Consider the following 22,024-nt stretch of genomic DNA (forward strand, 5'->3'; position numbering starts at 1 on the left):
ACCGATTAGGTGGTTCCACCCCAGGCGCCTTATGGAACCCTATGGGCTTTCAGACGGTGCTTGGTGTTATACCTGATACTCTCGCCCGCGATTCGGTTGGGACTCTGGTCGCCGCTTGGAACTCGGCAGCGACAGGGGCCCTTAACCGGATTGCGCCTTTACAGCCAATCTGTGGCAGTGGATCCAGGAGGGATCCTTGGTTTACTGAGGAACTCCGGAAGATGAAGCGCCAAAAGAGTGCCGCTGAAGATCCAGTAAGTCCGAGTCAGACCGAGCACTGTTAAAATCCTGCATCAGAGCCTACCTCCGGGCAATTTGGACGTCAAAAAGAACTCACATTGCCGCTCTGATAGCTTCCGCTGAGTCACGCCCAGCCACCTTGTTTAGGATAGCCCGTTCCCTCCTTAAAGGGAGGGATGCGGGCACTCCTTTACAAGGTAAGGCTGAGGAGTACGTCCAATTCCTCGCGGATAAAGTGGCTCGGCTTCGGGCAAACCTGGACTCCAATTGCGCAGAGCCAGCCGAGGTACTGGGGGAGGGTCTTGAGCGTCATCGTTGGATTGATTTCCAGTCTGTTACCCCTGAGGAAGTGGACAAGGCCATCGGAGCAGTGAGTGCCTCCACATGTATACTGGACCTGTGTACCTCCTGGCTGGTCGCAAACAGCAGGGAGGTGACACGGGGCTGGATCCAGGTGATAGTGACCGCGTCTCTTCAGGAAGGGTCCTTTTTCCCCCTTTAAAGGAGGCGGCGGTGAAACCCCTACTGAAGAGACCGTCCCTGGATCCAGCCGTTTTAAATAACTACCGTCCAGTCTCCAACCTCCCCTTTGTTGGGAAGGTTGTTGAGAAAATGGTGGCCTCTCAGCTCCGGCGGTCCTTGGAAGAAGCTGATTATCTAGACGCCTTCCAATCTGGTTTCAGGCCTGGCTACAGCACGGAAACTGCTTTGGTCGCACTGACCGATGATCTCTGGAAAGCCAAAGACGGGGGCCAGGCCTCCGTTCTGGTCCTCCTGGACCTCTCAGTGGCCTTCGATACCATCAACCATGGTATCCTTCTGTGGCGGTTGCGAGAGATGGGGGTGGGAGGCACCGTTTTCCGGTGGTTCTCCTCCTACCTCTCGGGCAGGTCACAGTCAGTATTGGTTGGAGGACAGAGGTTGTCCCCTAGGCCCCTTAATTATGGGGTGCCGCAGGGGTTGGTCCTGTCCCCCCTCCTGTTTAACGTTTACATGAAGCCGCTGGGAGAGATCATCCGATGGCACGGGATAAAATACCACCAGTATGCGGACGATACCCAATTGTATCTGTCCGCCCCGTGCCAGCTCAGTGAAGCAGTTGACGTGATGTGTGTCAGTGCCTGGAGGATGTGAGGGTCTGGATGGGGGTTAACAAGCTGGCTCTCAATCCTGACAAGGCCGAGTGGCTTGTGTTTTTTCCTCCCACGAATTGGCAAGGTATTCCATCTCTCAGGCTGGGGAGTGAAATTATATGCCCCTCAGACAGGGTTCACAATTTGGGAGTCCTCCCGGACCCACAGCTGACTTTAGATCACCATTTGTCAGCTGTGACCAGGGGGGCATTTGCCCAGGTTCCCCTGGTGCACCAATTGCGCCCCTACCTGAACCGGGAGGATCTTACAACAGTCACTCATGCCCTCGTGACCTCAAGACTGGACTACTGCAATGCGCTCTACATGGGGCAGCCCTTGAAGAGTGTTCGGAGACTTCAGCTGATCCAGAATGCAGCCGCCCGAGCGATTGTGGGTGCGCCTCGGAGCACCCACGTTACATCTATCCCCCGCGAGCTGCACTGGCTGCCTATTGGTCTCCGGATACACTTCAAGGTGCTAGTCATCACTTATAAAGCCCTACATGGTATTGGACCTGGGTACTTGAGAGACCGCCTCCTGCCAATTGCCTGCCATAGACCCATTAGATCCCACAGATTAGGCCTCCTCCGAATTCCATCTGCCGGCCAATGCCGGCTATCGACCACCTGGAGCAGGGCCTTCTCTGTGGCTGCTCCGGCCCTTTGGAATGAGCTCCCCGTGGAGATTCGGACCCTCGCCACCCTTCAGGCCTTCCGGACAGCCGTTAAGACCTGGCTGTCCCAGCAAGCCTGGGGTTGAGTTCCCCCCCTACTCGAACTGTTGTGCTTGTTGTGTTTTTTAAATTGTTGTATCACTGTCTTGTTTGTCTTACTTTTCTGTATTTGTTCCCCTTCCCTTGATTTTTTGTTCAGCCGTCCTGAGTCCCTTCGGGGAATAGGGCGGCCTACAAATTGAATAAATACCAATACCAAATACCAATACCAACTTTCTTTGGAAAGGTGAAATGGGGACCCAGGTGTGGGAATAATGACAGAAAAATGCTCCCACAGGATGTGCCATAGTGTACATGAAACAATGAATGTGCATGGGAATGTGGAAAACAGGATGAATGAATCCTAAAAATAACTGGCCATAGGCAATTCTGGCCCTCAGTGATAACATTGTATGCTAATGAGTGTAATAAGAATAAAAGAGGGCTTCAGAGTCTGTTCTGAATGCTCTCATCCCGAGACATCTCGCCTGAGTGTCTTATTCCTCATGAGAGACCACCACACGTGGTGACCCCGACATGATCCTGTGCCAACGGATACATCCCTGCTAACCTTCTGCTTACCGCCTGGAATAGGCTCGGTGCACCCGACGACGTCGCTGGCGACTGACTCTAATTCGTAAGTATGGGGGGGTGGAATGTCTGCAGCTCAGAAAGTTCATGTTGAAGAGCTTAGGCAATTAGGCAGGAAGAAATATTTAAGCACCCAAGACCGTAAAACTACCAAGCCTCTCTCTAAATCAGAGGCTGTCAAATTGCTTGCTTACGTTTGGGCTAACTGTCCATCTTATCCGGAATATGGCTCCTTAAAAGCCGACACATGGAGGAAAATTGGCGCAGTCCTCCACCAAGTTCCGAGGGCTTCCCCAGATGTTCTTTGTCTGTGGAAAATTGCCTATACATTGATTCAGACACATGCTGAATCCCCTCTTCAGCCGTTGTTGAATCCACCTCCTTATCAAACAACGTCTGTTATGTTAACAACTCCTGCTCCAGACTTACGGGTTTGCCAACCCACGGCTCCTGAGGGTCTTTCCCAACCCACGTGCTATCAGACTACTGCTGACAGCCCCTCTGGCCACGCCCAACAGCCAGGAATTATTAGAGGAGCTTATCAAAAAGCAATAAAAGAAGAAGGTTTAGACACCTCCAATTTGCAGGATACTGAGTTGTTTCCAGTCACATACCAAAATACACAAGCAGGTATTGTTTTTGACTGGGAACCCGTGCCTCTGGTAATGATTAAAGAATTTAAAACTGCGGTAAAGGATTATGGAATTACCAGTCACTACTCCAGAGGACTTCTTAATTCTCTAGAGGGTGCCTATCAACTGCTACCGCAGGATTGGAAAGATTTGGCTCAGATGTTGCTTAATGGAACCCAGTATGTGGTGTTTGAGTCCGAGTACAAAAGGGAATGCTTAATAGCCCTACTATGTGTCAGGCTTTTGTGGATTTTGCATTACAACCTTTCTGTAAATCTCATCCTACCTTTTTGGTTTCCATTATATGGATGACATTTTGGTTGCGGCTCCTGGCCCAAAGGGTACAGTACAACTTGTGCTATCGGAGCTTGTTACATTATTGGCCACGTTTGGTCTTCAAGTAGCCTCAGATAAGATTCAGACCCATGAACCTTTTTCCTACTTAGGCCATAAGGTTTTGGCCTCGTACTCATCTCCAGTAGTACCCTCCATCAAAATGCCCTCGCCTTTGACTTTGGTTGCCTTGCAGAAAATTTTAGGCCCCTCTTCTATTGTAATTCTTACTCCGGCCCAGGAGCAAGTGTTTAGTTTAATAACTGAGGCAATGACCACCTGTTGGGTGGATCGAGCTCTACCAGACCACCCACTCTCATTGGGAATTTTTGCTACTCCTGTTACCCACTGGGCGCTTATACAATGCCATGACAAAAAAGTTTATGTTGTAGAATGGTTACACCTCCCTCATACCCCATGTAAGTCCATCAGTTCCCAGCCTCATTTAATGGCTCTTTTAATAAATAAGGCTCGCTTTCGAGCTAAATGCCTTATTGGTTTTGATCTTGCTGGTTTGTATGTCCCCATTTCTCTTACTGTTTGGGAACCCCTCTTGGCCACATCTGATGTCTTACAACTTTCCTTGGCCGATTGGTCAGGTTTTGTGTCTTGTCATTTACCTTCTGATCCCCGTTTTCAACTTTTCCTCAACGTTCCCCTTTCCCTGTCTACTTCCTTGGTAACCTCCCCTCTCTCTGATACGTTGACGCTTTTTGTGGGTGGAGGAAAAACATATGGTTCTTGTGTGTGGCAACAGGATGGATCCTGGCACACAAAAATCACCCCGCCTCAATCCTCTGCTCAACGTGCTGAACTTGCTGCTACGATTTTGGCTTTTCAGACTTTTCCCCATTTACCCTTTAATTTGATTTTGGATAGCCTTTATGTGTATCGTGTTCTTATTTCTTTGCCTACTTCCTATGTTTCTCCCTCTTTGGACGGCTCTCTCCTGAGCCTTTTTCTTACCCTTTAACTCCTTTTGCAACATCGTGTTTGTCCCTTCTTCCCCGCCCATATTGGTAGCCACTTGCCTTTTCCGGGCATGCTTCAAGAGGGCAATGCCCGGGCAGATGGAGCTGCTTCTGCAGCCTCCTCCATTTTAGTCCTTTCCCCAGTTACTCCATGGGATAGTCATGCATATTTTCATCAGAATAAAAAAGCTCTTATGAAACAATTTTCTCTTTCAGCTCAGGAGGCATCAGCTATTATTCAACAATGTCCTACCTGTAGCCTTCAAGCACATGCAGTTCCCCAAGGTGTCAACCCTCGGGGGACGCAAAGTTGTCAATTGTGGCAAATGGACGTGACTCAATATTTGCCATTTGCCCCTTGGAAATATTTACATGTTTCCATTGACACCCATTCAGGCTTTATTATGGCCACCCCTCAATGGGGTGAGGCCACTAAACATGTTATTAATCATTGCATTCAGACTTTCTGTATTTTGGGTAACCCAACAGAGTTGAAAACTGATAATGGCCCGGCTTACACTAGTTCCGCCTTTGCGGCGTTTTGCCATCGCTGGTCCATTATCCATAAATTTGGTATTCCTTATAACTCCACTGGTCAAGCCATTGTGGAACGAGCTAATCAAACTTTGAAAACTGCTCTTGCTGCACACTCCAAAAACAAAGGGGAAAATAACCCCGGCTTACCTGGAATACAAAATATTTTAAATCTTACTCTTTACACTCTCAACTTTCTTAATGTTACCGGCACCCCGGGTCTCACAGCCGCCAGCAGGCATTTTTCTGCTTCTCCCGCAGACACTCCACGTCCACAAGTGTACTACCGACATCTGCCGGACCCGTCCTGGAAAGGTCCTGCCTCCCTCATTACTTGGGGACGTGGTTACGCCGCAGTTGAAGACCATGGTGAAATTATTTGGACACCTGCTCGCTGTGTTCGGCCTTACATGGTGCCTGCTGATGTTCCCTCGGTGTAGTACACATGATTTGGGGGCCTGGGGTCCCAATTCTTATTTACAGGACTTGAAGAAGGTGTCACAACTTTTTAATTTAACTAATTGTTGGATTTGCTTACATATCCCGGCTGATAGCAAAGGTGGCATGGTGTTACACGCTATTCCCTTTAATGAAACAGGATAGAAACAAGCTATCTGGCCTAGAACGCAAAGTTTGCTCGACATCACATATGCTGTAGCCACCCATGTGCAGGAACCTGCTCATTACTGTTTTTCCAGCACAGGCCGATGGAGGAACGCAACATATCTTGGCAACTATACTAATTGTGAGGCTCTGATTCCGTGGAATGGATTGGGTACTTGTTGTAATGCCATCAATACAACAGCGCCAGATGGAGTCAATAAATAATGGGCTTGCAGTCAAATTCAGGCCATGGTACAGTTTGCCAACTCCTCGAAAAAGGAACTTATGACATACCTAATATGTGGCTCATATGTGGTAGAAGGGCTTACCGATAGACTCCAAGAAATTGGCAAGGCTTATGTACGTTGGGATTGTTGGCCCCGGCTATATATGCTATGAAAGAATTACCTAGTGGAAGAATTCGAAATAAATGAGATACCTTCTCCGAATCCCCCCTGACGTTGGGAGGATCATCCTGGACTCAATTTTCTAGAGGTGTTCTCCCTCCACTAGGTGTTGCAATGAATTATAGAGATTTGCATTTGTTAAATAATTGGACTGTTGTTATGTTTAATGAAACTATTACTGCTCTAAAATTAATTAATCAGGAACTGGGGAAAAACGTAGTGTAACATTGCAGAATCGTTTTGCTTTGGATATTATTTTGGCTGCAAAAGATGGTGTTTGTGCTTTGATTCATTCACATTGTTGCATGTACATTCATGATAATCAACCTAATATTTCTGCCACAGTGGAAAAAATTGAGTCCTTGGTACGTAACAACCCCCTGCATAGTGATGGTTCTGGTACCATCGACTTATGGGGGGCTTTGTGGTCCTGGCTACCTGATGGCTCCTGGTTGAGATCACTGATTCCTGTGATAATAACCATCATTGTATTGCTGGTGTTACTTTGTTGTTGTATCCAATGCATCCCATCCCTGCTACAAGTGTGCAAAACCCTCTTTCCCTCTAATAGGGCGGACGCTCTGGCCATGGAAACCAAGGTCCGTCTGAACTTAGAGGAGGTCTCCGTTGATAATATAAAAAAGGAGGAGATGTGGGAATAATGACAGAAAAATGCTCTCACAGGATGTGCCATAGTGTCCACGAAACAATGAATGCACATGGGAATGTGGAAAATAGGATGAATGAATCCTAAAAATAACTGGCCATAGGCAATTCTGGGCCTCAGTGATAACATTGTATGCTAATGAGTTAATAAGAATAAAAGAGGGCTTCAGAGTCTGTTCTGAACGCTCTCATCCCGAGACATCTTGCCTGAGTGTCTTATTCCTCATGAGAGACCACCACACCCAGGTATCATACATCAGTCTCACAAGAAGATCAAGGTATGTAAAAAGAGAAGTAACCTTCTGGTTGGTGATTCAATCATAAGGGATATAAATTTAGGAAAGGATATGGAGGTTTTAAAAGAAGTCAGGTGTCAGCCAGGTGCTACTGCCAGCAGTGACAAGAGGTGTATTCTTAAGATAGTCAAGAATGCAAGTAAGGACCGTGACGTTGATGCTATTATACATCTTGGCACAAATTAGTGGTGGGATTCAAATAATTTAACAACCGGTTCTCTGCCCTAATGACCATCTGGGTAGGTGGGGCTCGGGGGTCATGTGACTGGGTGGGCGTGGCCAACTCAAAGTCACTCAGGTCGATGGGCGCTTCGCCTTAGCTGTTAAAATGTAATAAAGGTTAACTAGGGAGGCAGTTTCTGTAAGCAGGTCAATAAAGATTAGGCTAGAAACAATATTAGAATGTTTCCTTCCTGCCTTCCTTACAGGATTAGCCCTGTAAAGTGGAAAAAAACAAAAGGAGATTTCTTCCAACAATCAGTTCTCTGAACTACTTAGAAAGTTACCAACCAATTCTCCCAAATAGATGTGAACTGGCTGAATCCCACCACTGGCACAAATGATATGTCCCAAAAAGATGTACTTTCTGTGAAGAAGGATTTCCAGAGCTTGGGGTATAAACTTAGTAGTGTAGGTTGTAGGCTTATCTTTTCAGATGTTTTACCAGTATATAAGGAACAAAAAGGGAAGGGCCAGTGTGTAGCAGAGTTTAATGTGTGGCTAAAGGAGTGTAAAAGGGAAGGCTTTGGTTTTATTAGCCATGATGCCTGCAGCTGGTCCAATGAATAACTGTACAAAAGAGATGGTTTGCACCCATCCCAGAAAGGGACTGATTTACTTGGCATTAAATTCACAGATTTTCTGATAAACATTTAAACTGAACAGCGGGGGCGGAGAATTGATACAGAATATTTCTGTCCCCAGCAATCTAAAACTCATACGGTTATCAGTGCATGTAACATAGATGTTTGTGCGGGTAAGATTATCACTCCTGCTGTCAACCAAAACCAAGCATTTAATAGTGAGCGCCATACCATGTGTATGAATCATACAAGTGGCAAAGAAATAGAGGCAGTCAGGCATAACACAGGTTATGTAGACAGGAAATACAGAATCAATCAAAATGGACTCAAATGTCTATACATCAATGCACAGAGTTTGAGAAATAAACAGGGTGAATTAGAAATTCAAGTAAATGAGGACAGATACAATATTGTTGCAATTACAGAAACTTGGGGGGATGAAAACCACAAATGGAACATACAGCTAGAAGAATTTAAATTATTTAAAAGAAATAGACCAAATAAAAGAGGAGGTGGAGTTGCACTATATATAAGAAATAACTACATCTCTATAGAAATAGAGCACAACAATGATGAGAACTATGTTGAATGCATTTGGGTCAATATTAAAGGTTGGGGGGGGAAATGACATTGCCATAGCTCTATACTACAGGCCTCCCAACCAAGCAGAGGAAGTAGATGAACTTTTTGCTAGTCAGCTAACTAAGATATGTAGGAAGCACACCACAATAGTGATGAGGGATTTTAACTACCCTGACATCAACTGGGAAACAAACTCTGCACCAAGTGGAAGATCCAACAGGTTCCTAACAAACCTAGCAGACAACTTTGTTTCCCAAAAAGTAGAGAAGGCCATATTAGACTTAATTCTCACTAACAGAAAGGAAATGATAAAAGGTATTGAAGCCATAGAAACCTTGGTGGCAAGTGACCATGCAATATTGGAATTCAACATTATGCAAACACAAGTAGTAGAACAAAGTCAAACTAGAGGCTTGGATTTTAAGAGAGCTAATTTCAATAAACTTAGAGAGCACTTGGGAAGAATTCCATGGATGAGAATACTCAAGGGGAAAACAACTCAAGAAGCCTGGGAAATTTTGAAAAATGACATTACAAAAGCTCAGTCTAGCACAATACCAATGAAGAAGAAAATCACCAGGACTGGACGGATTACACCCCAGGGTTCTGGAGGAACTGGCAGATGAGATCTCAGAACCACTGAACTATATCTTTCAGAGATCCTGGAGTACTGGGGAACTGCCAGTGGCTGGAAAAGAGCTGATGTGGTTCCCATCTTCAAAAAAGGGGAAAAAACAGATCCAGGAAACTACAGCCCTATCAGTCTGACCTTAATACCAGGAAAGATTCTGGAAAAGATAATCAAGCAACAAATTAGCGAACACCTAGAAGCAAACAAAATAATAGCCAAAAACCAACATGGGTTTGTCAAAAATAGATCATGCTAGACTAATCTTATTGAATTATTTGACAAAGTGACAAAATTAGTGGACCAGAGGAATGCTGTCGATATAATTTACTTGGACTTCAGTAAGGTATTTGATAAGGTAGACCATAACCTACTACTAGGTAAAATAGAAGAATGTGGGTTGGACAGATGGATTAATAATTAGCTGCACTCAATGTGCAGTCCTCAATGGAACTGCATCTACATGGAGGGAAGTATGCACTGGAGTACCCCAAGGCTCTGTTTTAGGCCCAGTACTCTTCAACATCTTCATCAATGATTTGGATGAGGGAATAAATGGGGAACTGATCAAACTTGCAGATGACACCAAGCTGGCAGGAATAGCCAACACTCCAGAAGACAGGCTTAAAATACAGAAGGATCTTGACAAACCTGAACATTGGACACTATCTAATAAAATGAAATTCAATGGTGAAAAGAGTAAGGTTCTACATTTAGGCAAGAAAAATGAAATGCACAGGTACAGTATAGGTGATACCTTCCTCAATAGTAGTAACTGTGAGATGGATCTTGGAGTCCTAGTGGACAACCATTTAAATGGTTGAACCAGCAGTGTGCAGCAGCTACCAAAAAAGCCAACACAGTTCTAGGCTACATAAATAGAGGGACAGAATCAAGTCAAGTGTTAATACCACTTTATAATGCCTTGATAAGGCCACACTTGAAATACTGCATTCAGTTTTGGTCGCCACGATGTAGAAAATATGTGGAGACTCCAGAAAGAGTGCAGAGAAGAGCAACAAAGATGATTAGGGGACTGGAGACTAAAACATATGAAGAACTGTTGCAGGAACTGGGTATATGTCTAGTTTAATGAAAAGAAGGACTAAGGAAGACATGATAGCAGTGTTCCAATATCTCAGGGGTTGCCACAAAAAAAGAGGGAGTCAAATTAGTCTCCAAGGCACCTGAGTGTTGAACAAGAAGCAATGGGTGGAAACTAATCAAGGAGAGAAGCAACTTAGAACTGAGGAGAAATTTCCTGACAGTTAGAACAATTAATCAGTGGAACAGCTTGCTTCCAGAAGTTGTGAATGCCCAACACTATGTGTTGAGAGTGACCATCTCAAGCTATTTATTTTTAGATGCTAAGTACTTTCCTGTTTTAACAAATAAATAAAAAAATATTCTCCTTTGCATAAGTATTATCCTAAAGTCAAAGCACAAGTATAAATTATCATGTTGCAACAAGTATGCAAAAATGCATGTTTTTTGTACCCATGACTTATCAGTACCTTTAAGTTGACTATCTGACCTTTGATCCCATGAGTTTCTGGAGGAGTACTCTTCCCTGCTTACACACTCGGGAAATATTAACACTACAGAACAGACCATTCTTTAGTACTGAGAGATTTGTGACAAATGAGATGATACAATTTATTTTAAAAGAATCATGTAAGAAAGTAAAATCAAGATTAGCCTAAGTGCATCTATGAAATTTGGCCCTCAGATTTAAATATCAGTTGCTTTTTACTTTATGCCAGGGCATTAGATGTAAAGTCTCTCTTAAAGACTCAAAAGAAATGCCCTGACAAGGGGAGTAGGGAGTATCATTATCTCTTCATGGGTTAAGCATCCTTCTACAAATAAATGTTCAGTATACTCCAATATTCCCTTCACTCAGTACCTAAAAATACTGTATTTTAGATTAAACATGACTATTCGAAAATTGAAGAATAGCTGTAACAGCATTTCTACAGCAATGCTTTAAAAGCGAGTTTCACCAAGAAAGCATAATTAAGACTAAAGTTACATACTTTTAGTTTTTTTTCCAAATATTCTTGCCTTTGTGTGTTACATACAGTTCCAGTTTAACAGATTGATCATACTATAATTAAATCCTTCCTTGTACCCTTAAAAATCATCTTTGCTTATTAAGTAGTCTTCTTTCTGGAGACAGTCTCCTTTCTCTACCTCTACCAATTATCTTTTTGCCTCTCTTTCTCCACTAACATCTCTGTGAACTACGTATTGCAGCCATTCAAAGTTTAGAACTTTTGATTGTCTTCTTGAGAACAACTTGCACTCTTTAAGGAGGGAAGTAAAATTTGCCAAGGACTGGAAACTGCTAATGCAGCAAAGGGAACAGATGAAGAAACTATGGGGAAAGCAACAGGAAGAAAGAAAAGGAGGTAGTGTGCTGTTGGGTAAGAAATGCATGCTATAGGTGTTACGTAGAACATAGATCTTCCCATGATATCCACAGGTCTGCCAGTTAATTATTTCCTGGCAGTCTATTGTTCCGATTACATCTCGGTTCCTAGTTTTAACACTGGAATTAAGTAAATAACAGAGGGGGGGGGGAAATTTCTTCATAAAAAAACAAACAAAATAGAAGAGTAGGAATGTATTGTATATAGTCTCCCCCATACATTCTTTTTATTATCCCAAAACAGGCTTTATGATGAGCAATAGCAATAGCAATAGCAGTAGACTTATATACCGCTTCATAGGGCTTTCAGCCCTCTCTAAGCGGTTTACAGAGAGTCAGCATATTGCCCCAACAATCCGGGTCCTCATTTTACCCACCTCGGAAGGATGGAAGGCTGAGTCAACCCTGAGCCGGTGAGATTTGAACCGCTGAACTGCTGATCTAGCAGTAGCCTGCAGTGCTGCATTTAACCACTGCGCCACCTCGGCTCTTAAATGAGGACAGAAGAAACAAGGAAAGGTAGAAATGCCTTCAGCTTCTCAAACTTCATCTTATTTGACAAAATAGACCAAATTTACTTCACCTTTCTTTAAATATCAACAAAGTTTGAATGCAAAATTTAGGTTTTATAAGGCAGTCCATGGAATTTCTCTGAACACTGGGCAAGTAAGAAATGACCACAGAGTAATTCCATTAGAGCATAGGTGTCAAACTTGATCATATCACATGACGTATATTGGCATACAGTGACATTTTTTGCCTTTGCGAAGCCGGGATGGGCGTGTTCTGCACATGATGCACCCGGTCCACGGGGTGCCAGCTTGAGAGGACTGTATTATAGGGACATGTGTCTTTCAGGATGAATTCAGATATATCTGTGGAAATATGCCTTTCTTTGATTAATGTTGGCATATGCTCAGCCAATTAAAGATCTGCACATACTTTTACTCTCTTATGGCAATATCTCTTTAAAGCAACCTCATAGTTATGGGAAACATAACTTCTATTGCACTGCATAGAAAGCCAGCATTCTGCAGTAAATATTGACAAGAGTAAAGGAACAATGAGATCTTGTTAGTATGAAACAATTAAAAAGAAATATTGTTATAAATTAATGCTAAACCTTATATACAATAATTTCAGGTTCCATTTCTGACATCATTATTTAAAAGAGTCTTGGATATTAAAACAGGATTTTTTTAAAAAAAAATGGAAGAGCTAATCAAAGTACAAAATACTAAGACTGATGGATCAACGGTTCTGAATCCACATATTACTTATCATATTTCTTACTATTTCAAGAATAGTATTACATTATTTATGAACATCACAATTGTTTAGCTTCATTGTTTGTGCTGACTGAAACTAAACAAGCCTCATTGTGCCTCAGGGCTTGCGAATCCCACCAGGATGAAATACATTTCCACAGGCTGTATAACCTGGAACTTTTTCTTAATGTAGAGTACTGTCTGTGTCAGGAATCTCAAACTGTTATGTCAACTATATGAGCACTAGTTTATTAGTGTAAAGGCTCTTAGATTCTCCCCTTTATATGCTAATTCAAAAGTCGCTACTGGGTAAAAAATGAAGATTAGCATTAAACATACATTTATAGACACTACCAACCCCCACAAAACAGAACTCTGTTTTCACTATTTCTCTTTGTCTACTTACTTGGCAGCCTTTTTCATTAACTAGAATACCATTATTTACTTTGGTTAATAGAGAATAACAACATAATCTGGAACCACACTGGAAACCTGGCAGGATATACCCATTCAGTAAAAGGAACTATGTCTGACAATTTATGTCCAGTTCTAACCAGAATTAAGAATGTTATTTGGCAAGTTTCTTTAAAGCAAAAAAATGTTGTGTCTTCCATTTGGCGTACAGCATCTCTCAGAAGAGGCTGCAACTCCTGAAGATTTTTTTCAAATTCAGTTTACTTATAAAGGAAAGCAGACTAAAAAGTGATTAAATAAGAACAACCTATCACCCAAGGAAATAAATAATCACCACTTGGGGTTTTCTCATTATAACTATGGAGTAGCATAGTGGCTTGCATTTTCAAATTAAATACAAGATTTTAGTCTAAGTCTTGAAGAAATCAGTACCAGTTCTTTGGGTTGTATGTATGTATGTGATGAGTATGTGTGAGGAGAACTTAATGCTAAGAGTGACATAAGCCACTTGGGTATATCTCCTAGAGAAGACCAGAAATGGTATTCCATCACATTCCTATGAAGAGGTAGCTTCCTCTCTTGATAAAATTCACTGGGTTTGCTGAGAAATGCCACTATACTGCTGTTGCTGCTGTTTCTTATTTTTGCATTACTGAGGTAGCCATACTCTCATATATTAGTGATTAATTGCATTCAGTTTTGGTTGCCACAATGTGAAAAAGATGTGGAGACTCTAGAAAGAGTGCAGAGAAGAGCAACAAAGATTATTAGGGGACTGGAGGCTAAAACATATGAAGAATGGTTGCAGGAACGAAGTATGCCTAGTTTAATTTAGTATTTTTTAGTATTTTATTAGGATTTATAGGCCGCCCTTTTCCCTGAGGGGACTCAGGGCGGCTTACAATCATTAATGAAAAGAAGGCCTATGAGAGACATGATAGCAGTGTTCCAATATCTCAGGGATTGCCACAAAGAAGAGGGAGTCAAACTATTCTCCAAGGCACCTGAGGGTAGAACAAGAAGCAATGGGTGGAAACTAATCAAGGAGAGAAGCAACTTAGAACTGAGGAGAAATTTCCTGACAGTTAGAACAATTAATCAGTAGAACAACTTGCCTCCAGAAGTTGTGAATGCCTCAACACTGGAAATCTTTAAGAAGCTGTTGGATAATCATTTGTCTGAAGTGGTGTAGGGTTTCCTGCCTAGGCAGGGGATTGAACTAGAAGACCTCCAAGGTCCCTTTGAACTCTGCTATTCTATTCTAACTGAAAACAAAGAGTGTCTGAATGATCCTGGTTTAATTGCGCTGCTGTCCTCTACTGTTTGCAGAAGACCCACAGAGCTTTAAAAATAAGAACAGCATATATAACTTATAAATGTGTTCACTGTAATTGTTACTATTATTATTTCTAAATACATGATACATAAATCCAGAGTTATAAGAAATTATCTTTTCTGCCAAATACACTGATATTAAAGTCATATTGATATAATCACAAATAATCAGGGGAAGATATTCAGCTTCTTAGCATTAAGCAATAACCACCTTTTCTGTGGTGATGCTCCAAGGAATAAAACAACCTTGCTTTAAAGAGGAAATGTTCCTTGCTTATAATTTAAGCAGCAATTTCACCAGTCAGGAGGATCTGAGTCATGCCTGGAAACGCATCACTGTGCAAGAGGTTTTTTTTTGTTCTGTTTGTGAAGAGTGAGCATTATCACATACACTTACTGGAGAGGAATAGCTAACAAAATATCTTTTCAACAGAACTAATGGATACAAATTTGTATAGTTATAAGTTGTAAAAGTAGTCAATATATAAACAGGCGAACAAGATGAAAACCTTATGTTACACAGATACATCCATGACGTATTATAAAGGCATTAATTGCAAGATGTTTTTATATGGTATTTTTTTGACTAAGCAGCATAGCCTAATTTTATTGTAATTCAACAATGCAACGTGCCCTCAAATATAAAGAACATGAAGTCTATATCTAAACAGAAGATAGGGGGGAAAAGAGTATTGATAAAGAAGAATGTTTGTAGGTCAAAATTGAAATGAAGGGTCCTTGTTAATCTCTAAGCTTGGATGTCCCAAAGGGGCTTTTTTTCAACAGGTAACTGGATTTTCTGGTTTTCCTTTGAAGATGTTTCATTTCTCATTCAAGAAGCTTCTGAAAAGCTGAAGAAACTTCTTGGATGAGAAGCAAAATGTCTTCAAAGAAAAAAACATAAAGTCTAAGTTACCTCTTGAAAAAAGCACCTTTGGGACAACCATGACCTGGATGACTGAGAATCTCCATAAACCTCTGAGTTTGATTGTTTTGTTGCAGATGTTTCATTATCCACACACCAAGTGCACTAATTATCTAGTTTGAGTAATGAAACATCTGCAAGAAAACAACCAAGCTCAAAAACCACCAGGACCCCTCGATGAAGAGCATATCTGAATTGTCTTATATCAAGTCACATTTTGGTCAAAAGAACTCTGCACTATGATTTCCTAAAGTTTATGGAAACAATATTTTCCAGAACTACAATCCCTAATCCGATACAATCCTTTTTTACCTTGATATTAGGAAAACACTTTGCTAAATTTTAAAAATTATTAATTATTAATAGAACTAAATGTTATACTTTTTATTTGATCTTTGTTCGTAGCTACTATAGACATAAAAAAGATCAATACACAGAGTTACAAAATAAATAACTGTCCAGCTATAATACAGCTACTTCCTTCTCGGAAATTCCAGCAGAATTAAGTGAGGTATAAAAATGAAACAAAACACCTTCTTAGTAATAGACTGATATAATAGGAATGGCTCACCTTTTTATGACTGATGCCATAAATTATCTCTCCCAGTTCTATCTGGAAATGCCAGATTGTGTGCAAATGCTGAACTTTGTAAGATTATTAGTGAGTCATGACCCTCTTACTCTGGCCACAATGATTTCAGAACTACAAGGTCTTCCTCCGGTTCTCATCCCTATAACTTAATAGCTTCACTTATAAATAAACAAATCTAAATCTAAATCTAAATAGCTTCACTTCAAATATTTCATTAGAATTCTGCTACTTTTGTTTGACGCATTCAAATGACACTAAGAAATCATTTCATAATCATACAGAATGGAAAAAGATATTTAATTAAGCTTCTATTGAAGGAGGAAGGTTTTTTTTAATATGAATGCAAACTATTAAAAACTGTTTTGGTTATTTGGTTGTTACTGCTGCATAATAAGAGTTATAGGAAAATGTTATGAATACTGCTTCTATGTTGATATGCTGTTTCTCTTCATTATTCTCTTCCTCTTATGTCTCTTGTCTTGCTTATTTTTTAAATCAGCCTTTGTTAAATATTATGCCCTTCATTATGCTTTCCATCCCCTCCCTACTGATTTACATAGCATTAGTAAATAGTTAAGCAGTTTTGTTAATTTGTGTAGGGGACAACTGGAATATGTGGCATGACTTAAAATAATATTTTATAGCTTTTTTTTACTTTAATCACTCTTATTTGGGGAAGAATGCTTTGGTCTTTGAAATGTTTCAGATATAGTATGGATGGTTGTGGTATATGCCTTTTTCTTGGTTATTTAAATTTTAATATTTTGTAATTTGCAATTCATTTGTAACATTACATTTTAAAAGGTTGGGATTCCAGTTCAGTACAGATAATTGTTAACTAAATATATAAAGATGGCAACTGAAATTTCTTCTTTTTTCAGAATAGACTGACATTGTTCCTAAAGTTAAAAAACTGTTTTAGAAACATTGGGCAAGGGAAATTGATGTGTGTAATAATAACTTTTAACATGCAAGCGGTATTGGCATTATATTTAATAAGTTTTTGATGAAAAATGTTGTATTATGAGATCAATGTACCACTGAGCTCCTGAATTTCTATGGTCCAACCAAAGATTCTTCAGAACAAATAACTATTTATTTTCAACCCCTATATATTAAAGGTTTGTTTGTTATCTTTGAGTTAATCTTGATTGCTGGTGACCATTCAGACAGGTTTTAATAGAAACATTTTTGAAAGTGGCTTGCCATTGCCTTTTTCCTGTGATGAAGACAGAATGACTGTCCAAAGTCACTCAGGTAGAAGGATTCATGGCTAAGGCAGGACTAGACTCCATAGTCTTCTCTGGTGTGATATCTTTAGCCACTGCATCTTATATATACTAAGTTAAAGGGGCATATAAGAGTTGAAGGTTGTGTGAATCAAACTTTGAATCAGAGGTGGGTTGCTCCCAGTTTGGGTGAACCAGTAGTAGCAGCAATGGGTGGCCCCGCCCACTTGCCTGGACACTTCTGCACATATGCAGAGCAAACCAATAGTAAAAAGTTTGGAAACCCATCACTGCTTTAGATCCTTATTTAGATAATAGGCCATACATATACAGGTAGTCCTCAACTTACAACAGTTAATTTAGTGACCATTGAAAGTTACAACAGCTCTGAAAAAAGTGACTGTTTTTCAGAGTTATGACCTTTGCAGCATCTCCTTGATTATGTGATCAAAATTCAGATGCTTGGCAACTTATTCATATTTATGAACATTACTATGTCCCAAGGGCATGTGATCACCTTTTGCGACCTCCTGATAAGCAAAGTCAATAGGGAAGCCAGATTAATTTAACAACAGGGTTATTAACGTATGAACTGCAATAATTCATTTAACAACTGTGGCAAGAAAGGTCGTAAAATTGGGAAAAACTCACTTAATAAATGTCTTACTTAACAGCAGAAATTTTGGACTCAATTGTGGTCATAAGTTGAGGACTACCTGTATTTTGTTCCAGGCTCAACTTCTTTGTCACTGGGCTTGCCTATACTTATTCTGAAGCTTTGAGTGTACGACTCTTTCATGTCATGCACTCAAAGCTTCAGAATAAGTATAGAATAAGTCAGTTTATCAGACAGTGTGCTGCAGAGTGTGATGTGATTAGGGCTGAAAGGAAGTGACTGGCTCAAGATCACCAGGCTGGCTTCTGTATAAAAAGGAAAACTAGAACCTGCAGGTTCTACCTGTTGGTAGTCAAGCATTTTAATTATTAGACCATACTGAAAGGGGGAACATCTACATTGAATTTAGTAGCTATTGGCTTGCTGTTCTCTTCATGAATCTGGCATACAAAAACTTGTTTTGCTAGATAATTTCCTAATAGCGCTTCTTTGATATGTGGTAGAGATGCCTTCAGAGCCATTTTACAAATGTTTATAGATGTTATAAAGTTTGAGGCAGGAGTTTTTAAAATTAAGATTATGTCTTGATATGAAATACTGCTACAGCCTTTATCTTTGGATGAATCATAATTTTTATAAATTATAAACATACAAAAAAGCTATAATCAACCAATGTTAAAGCTCGGGAGGAAAAAATAAAATGTATCTCTTTACACATTGCCTCTACTTCCTAATCAGTGAGCTTTATAATTCCAAAACATTTTTATAACATTAAGAAGTGGGTATCAAACTTGATCACGTCACGGGCCGGGTAATGACATATTGCAACGTTTTTTGCCTTTGAGGACCTGGGGTGGGCAGGCCTTTGCGTGACCTATCCGGTCCACCACCCATGAGTTTAACAGGCATGTACTAAGAAAATGACATTAGGGAAAAAAAGAAATACCTTAAATATGGCTAGTATTTGTCAATCTACTAAGAATATAAAAGATAATGGAAGATATTGCATAGTATGTGAGATTTTGGTGCATTCTCCCATTACCTTATTACAATTTATTATTTTAATGTTTAAGATGTAATTGGTTGTTTTATTGTATGTCACCTATAATCATATTACTGGGATGGACAGTTATATACATTTGATAAACAAAAAAAATGATTCCAAAATTGATTAGTATTTAGAAAACTTTTATTGTCATATACTTTTAAATGAATTTACAATGTATTGAATTAATTTTGCTGTATTTAAAAATCTTGATTGAAATTGGATTGTGGTTTATAAATCAGTAATCTTCTTTCATAAGAATCCTGAACATCAAGCTCGAATTCGTTTCTCAAGCACTAAACCAATGCTCATTTTAAAATCTGTTTGGTTTGTGGTTAATGGTTATAATTTCTTTTGTTTGGCATAAATTAGCCATAGTTAAATAGCTGGTATCTCAACAAGAGTTGTTTCAAATCGTGTGAAATATATTTCCTATAATCTTAAAACTACAGATAGTGCTTAACATTACAACCACAATTGGGATTGGCAACTGCATCACTGAACAATGCTGTTAAGTTGTATTTAAATGTTTGCCATGGGCATTAAGCAAATTACCCACAGTAATTAAGCAAGAGATGTGATTGCAACTTGCAATCACTAGGGAGTCCCTAGGGAGTGGGCGGCATACAAATGGCATAAATAAATAAATAAATAAATTTTACTGCCAGCTTCTCCACTGACTATTTGAACTCAACTGTGAAACATGTAAATGGTGTGCATGTGATCATGGAATGTTGTGACAGTTGTAAAAACTCACCAATTGCAAAGTGTCCAACTTATGAACCTGTGACTACAGGGATGTGTCACTGTATAAAGCTACTTTTTAGTGTCACCATAACTTCAAACAGTTGCTAATCAAAGTCGTCATTAAGTGAGGACCTCCTATAGGATCATATTAGAAAAAATATATCTGCATGTACAGTGTATTGGATTCTTTAGTGAAGGTTGAATAAAAATTGCTTAAAACCACCTTGCTGTTGAATACACAACTCAAATGTCTGCTATTGTCACATTTAGGATTACTAATGGACTCTGGATTGATTGCTATGTATTAAAGATGCATATTACCTACTTCTTAGGGCTGGGAGAGTGTGATATTGAGATTTCATCTTCCTTCTCTCTATATAAGATTTGTGTCTGAGAAGTTCATTCAATCAGTTGCTTTAACTTGCTTATCCAGTCATATTTGGCCTCAGTTTTCAAAATTCATCTGATCACTTGACTAGCTTTCAAAATGTTTTATTTTATGTTTTGGGACCACATATAAATAAATGGGGAGGAGAAACAAACTGCCAACAAGTGCTTTTTTCTGCTTTCTATAAAAAGGGTTCTGCAAATTCTAGTAAGCATTGTTTCTTAAATACAATGGAAATTCTGCACATGGGCTTCAAAAACTGTTGGTTGGTTGATTGATTGATTGATTGATTGATTGATTGATTGATTGATTGGTTTGGATAGCAAACATTTCAACATCCCCTGACTAACAAAGTGGTTGCAATTTTAAGAAATACAACAAAGTTATAGACTTGTAATGCAAATTTGACTAGTTTTATATCAGAATAGCAAAAGACACATGGGACACCTGGAAATATTCTAAGCCATAATATAGTAATTTTTTCTTGCCTTATAACATCTGAATCTACAATGTCATATCTAACTACAATTATAACAATATAACAAAATGTGCTTTGTGATATAACTCTTCCCAATGCAACTATTCATACATATAAATTACTTAAGGGATGCCTATACACTTTTTATGTGAATCACAATTCTGAAGATGGTTTAATAAATTAGAAGTATATGGTTGAAAGAATCCTGATATATATAAGCTTCCAACCAATAATTTTCCTTTTCCCCAACAAGTATAGGGTCTAATTAATCTGTTTTTTATTTTTTACTTTAGCATAAGATCTCTGGACTACATTTTTTTCATGCCTGAAGGAAGACACACATATATTGTATATCTAGTTTACATATAATGTCTAGCCATAATGTAACCATTATGTTTGAATATAATGTTCAACATTATTTGAAAATTGGATGGTAAGGCTATGTATAGATTCAGATTGAAAAAGCAAAATGGGATTCTGAACACAAATGTCCACGCACATAGCAACTGGAAGCACCTTAAATCAATTAAGGCCTTTTCCTATCTTTATTTGGGTACCTTTTGCATAATCTTGGGAGAAGGTGAATTTTATTTAAAGTACTCCTAACATGTGCTACATGGACATTCACATACATTTTTAAAGACACTCTGTCTTCTAAACTTGATAATTACCCAGCTGCATTTGCTAGTTGCTTCATTTGGTTTGTTTGTGAGGAATGCTATCGATAAGATAAATCTAGAAACTAAAAGTAACCAATAAAAAAGATACTTCAGCACATTTATTATAACCTTTGGGTATTTTACATAGCAATTGACCTGCAGTTGTGACTATAGGCAGTGGTGGGATTCAATTTTTTTTACTACCGGTTCTGTGGGCATGGCTTGGTGGGAGTGGCTTAGTGGGCATGGCAGTGGAAGGATACTGTAAAATCTCCATTCCCACCTCACTTCAGGAGAAGATTACTGCGAAATCCCCATTTCCTCCCAATCAGCCGGGACTGAGGAGGCAGAGAATAGATGGGGGTGGGGCCAGTAAGAGTTGGTATTTACCGGTTCTCCGAACTATTCAAAATTTCCACGATTGATTCTCCAGAACTGGTCAGAATCTGCTGACCACCTCTGACTATAGTTGCATACATGTGGTTAAAAGTGAAAAACCAACAATTAATAATAATGGTGCTTAATGACAAACTCAATTCAAACCTTAAGCAAACACAGAATCACACCGACAGTTCACCTAATCTCCAGATCTCATGCTGAAGTCTTTAAGGATTTATGAAATGCTACCAGACTCAGGACCATATTATTCTCTAGGGCAGGGATTCTTAAACCTTGTGCCATCAGATCTCCTTAATGTACACACCTTCCCTAATAATCCAAATAGCAAAATGAATACAAATAAACAATGAAAATGATATAATGCAAA

At 39.8% G+C, this 22,024-nt stretch overlaps 1 protein-coding gene across 2 annotated transcripts in view; it reads right to left on the reverse strand.

Moving 5' to 3' along the window:
* LYN (LYN proto-oncogene, Src family tyrosine kinase) overlaps positions 1-22,024 on the reverse strand; it is a 57,106-nt gene that overhangs the window by 29,403 nt on the left and 5,679 nt on the right. The window lies entirely within an intron of this gene.

Source organism: Thamnophis sirtalis, unplaced genomic scaffold (genome assembly GCF_051295495.1).
Source record: "Thamnophis sirtalis isolate CommonGarterSnake01/CBP01778 unplaced genomic scaffold, rThaSir2_p1.2 scaffold_2, whole genome shotgun sequence".
In the NCBI taxonomy this organism is placed as follows: Eukaryota; Metazoa; Chordata; class Lepidosauria; order Squamata; family Natricidae; genus Thamnophis; species Thamnophis sirtalis.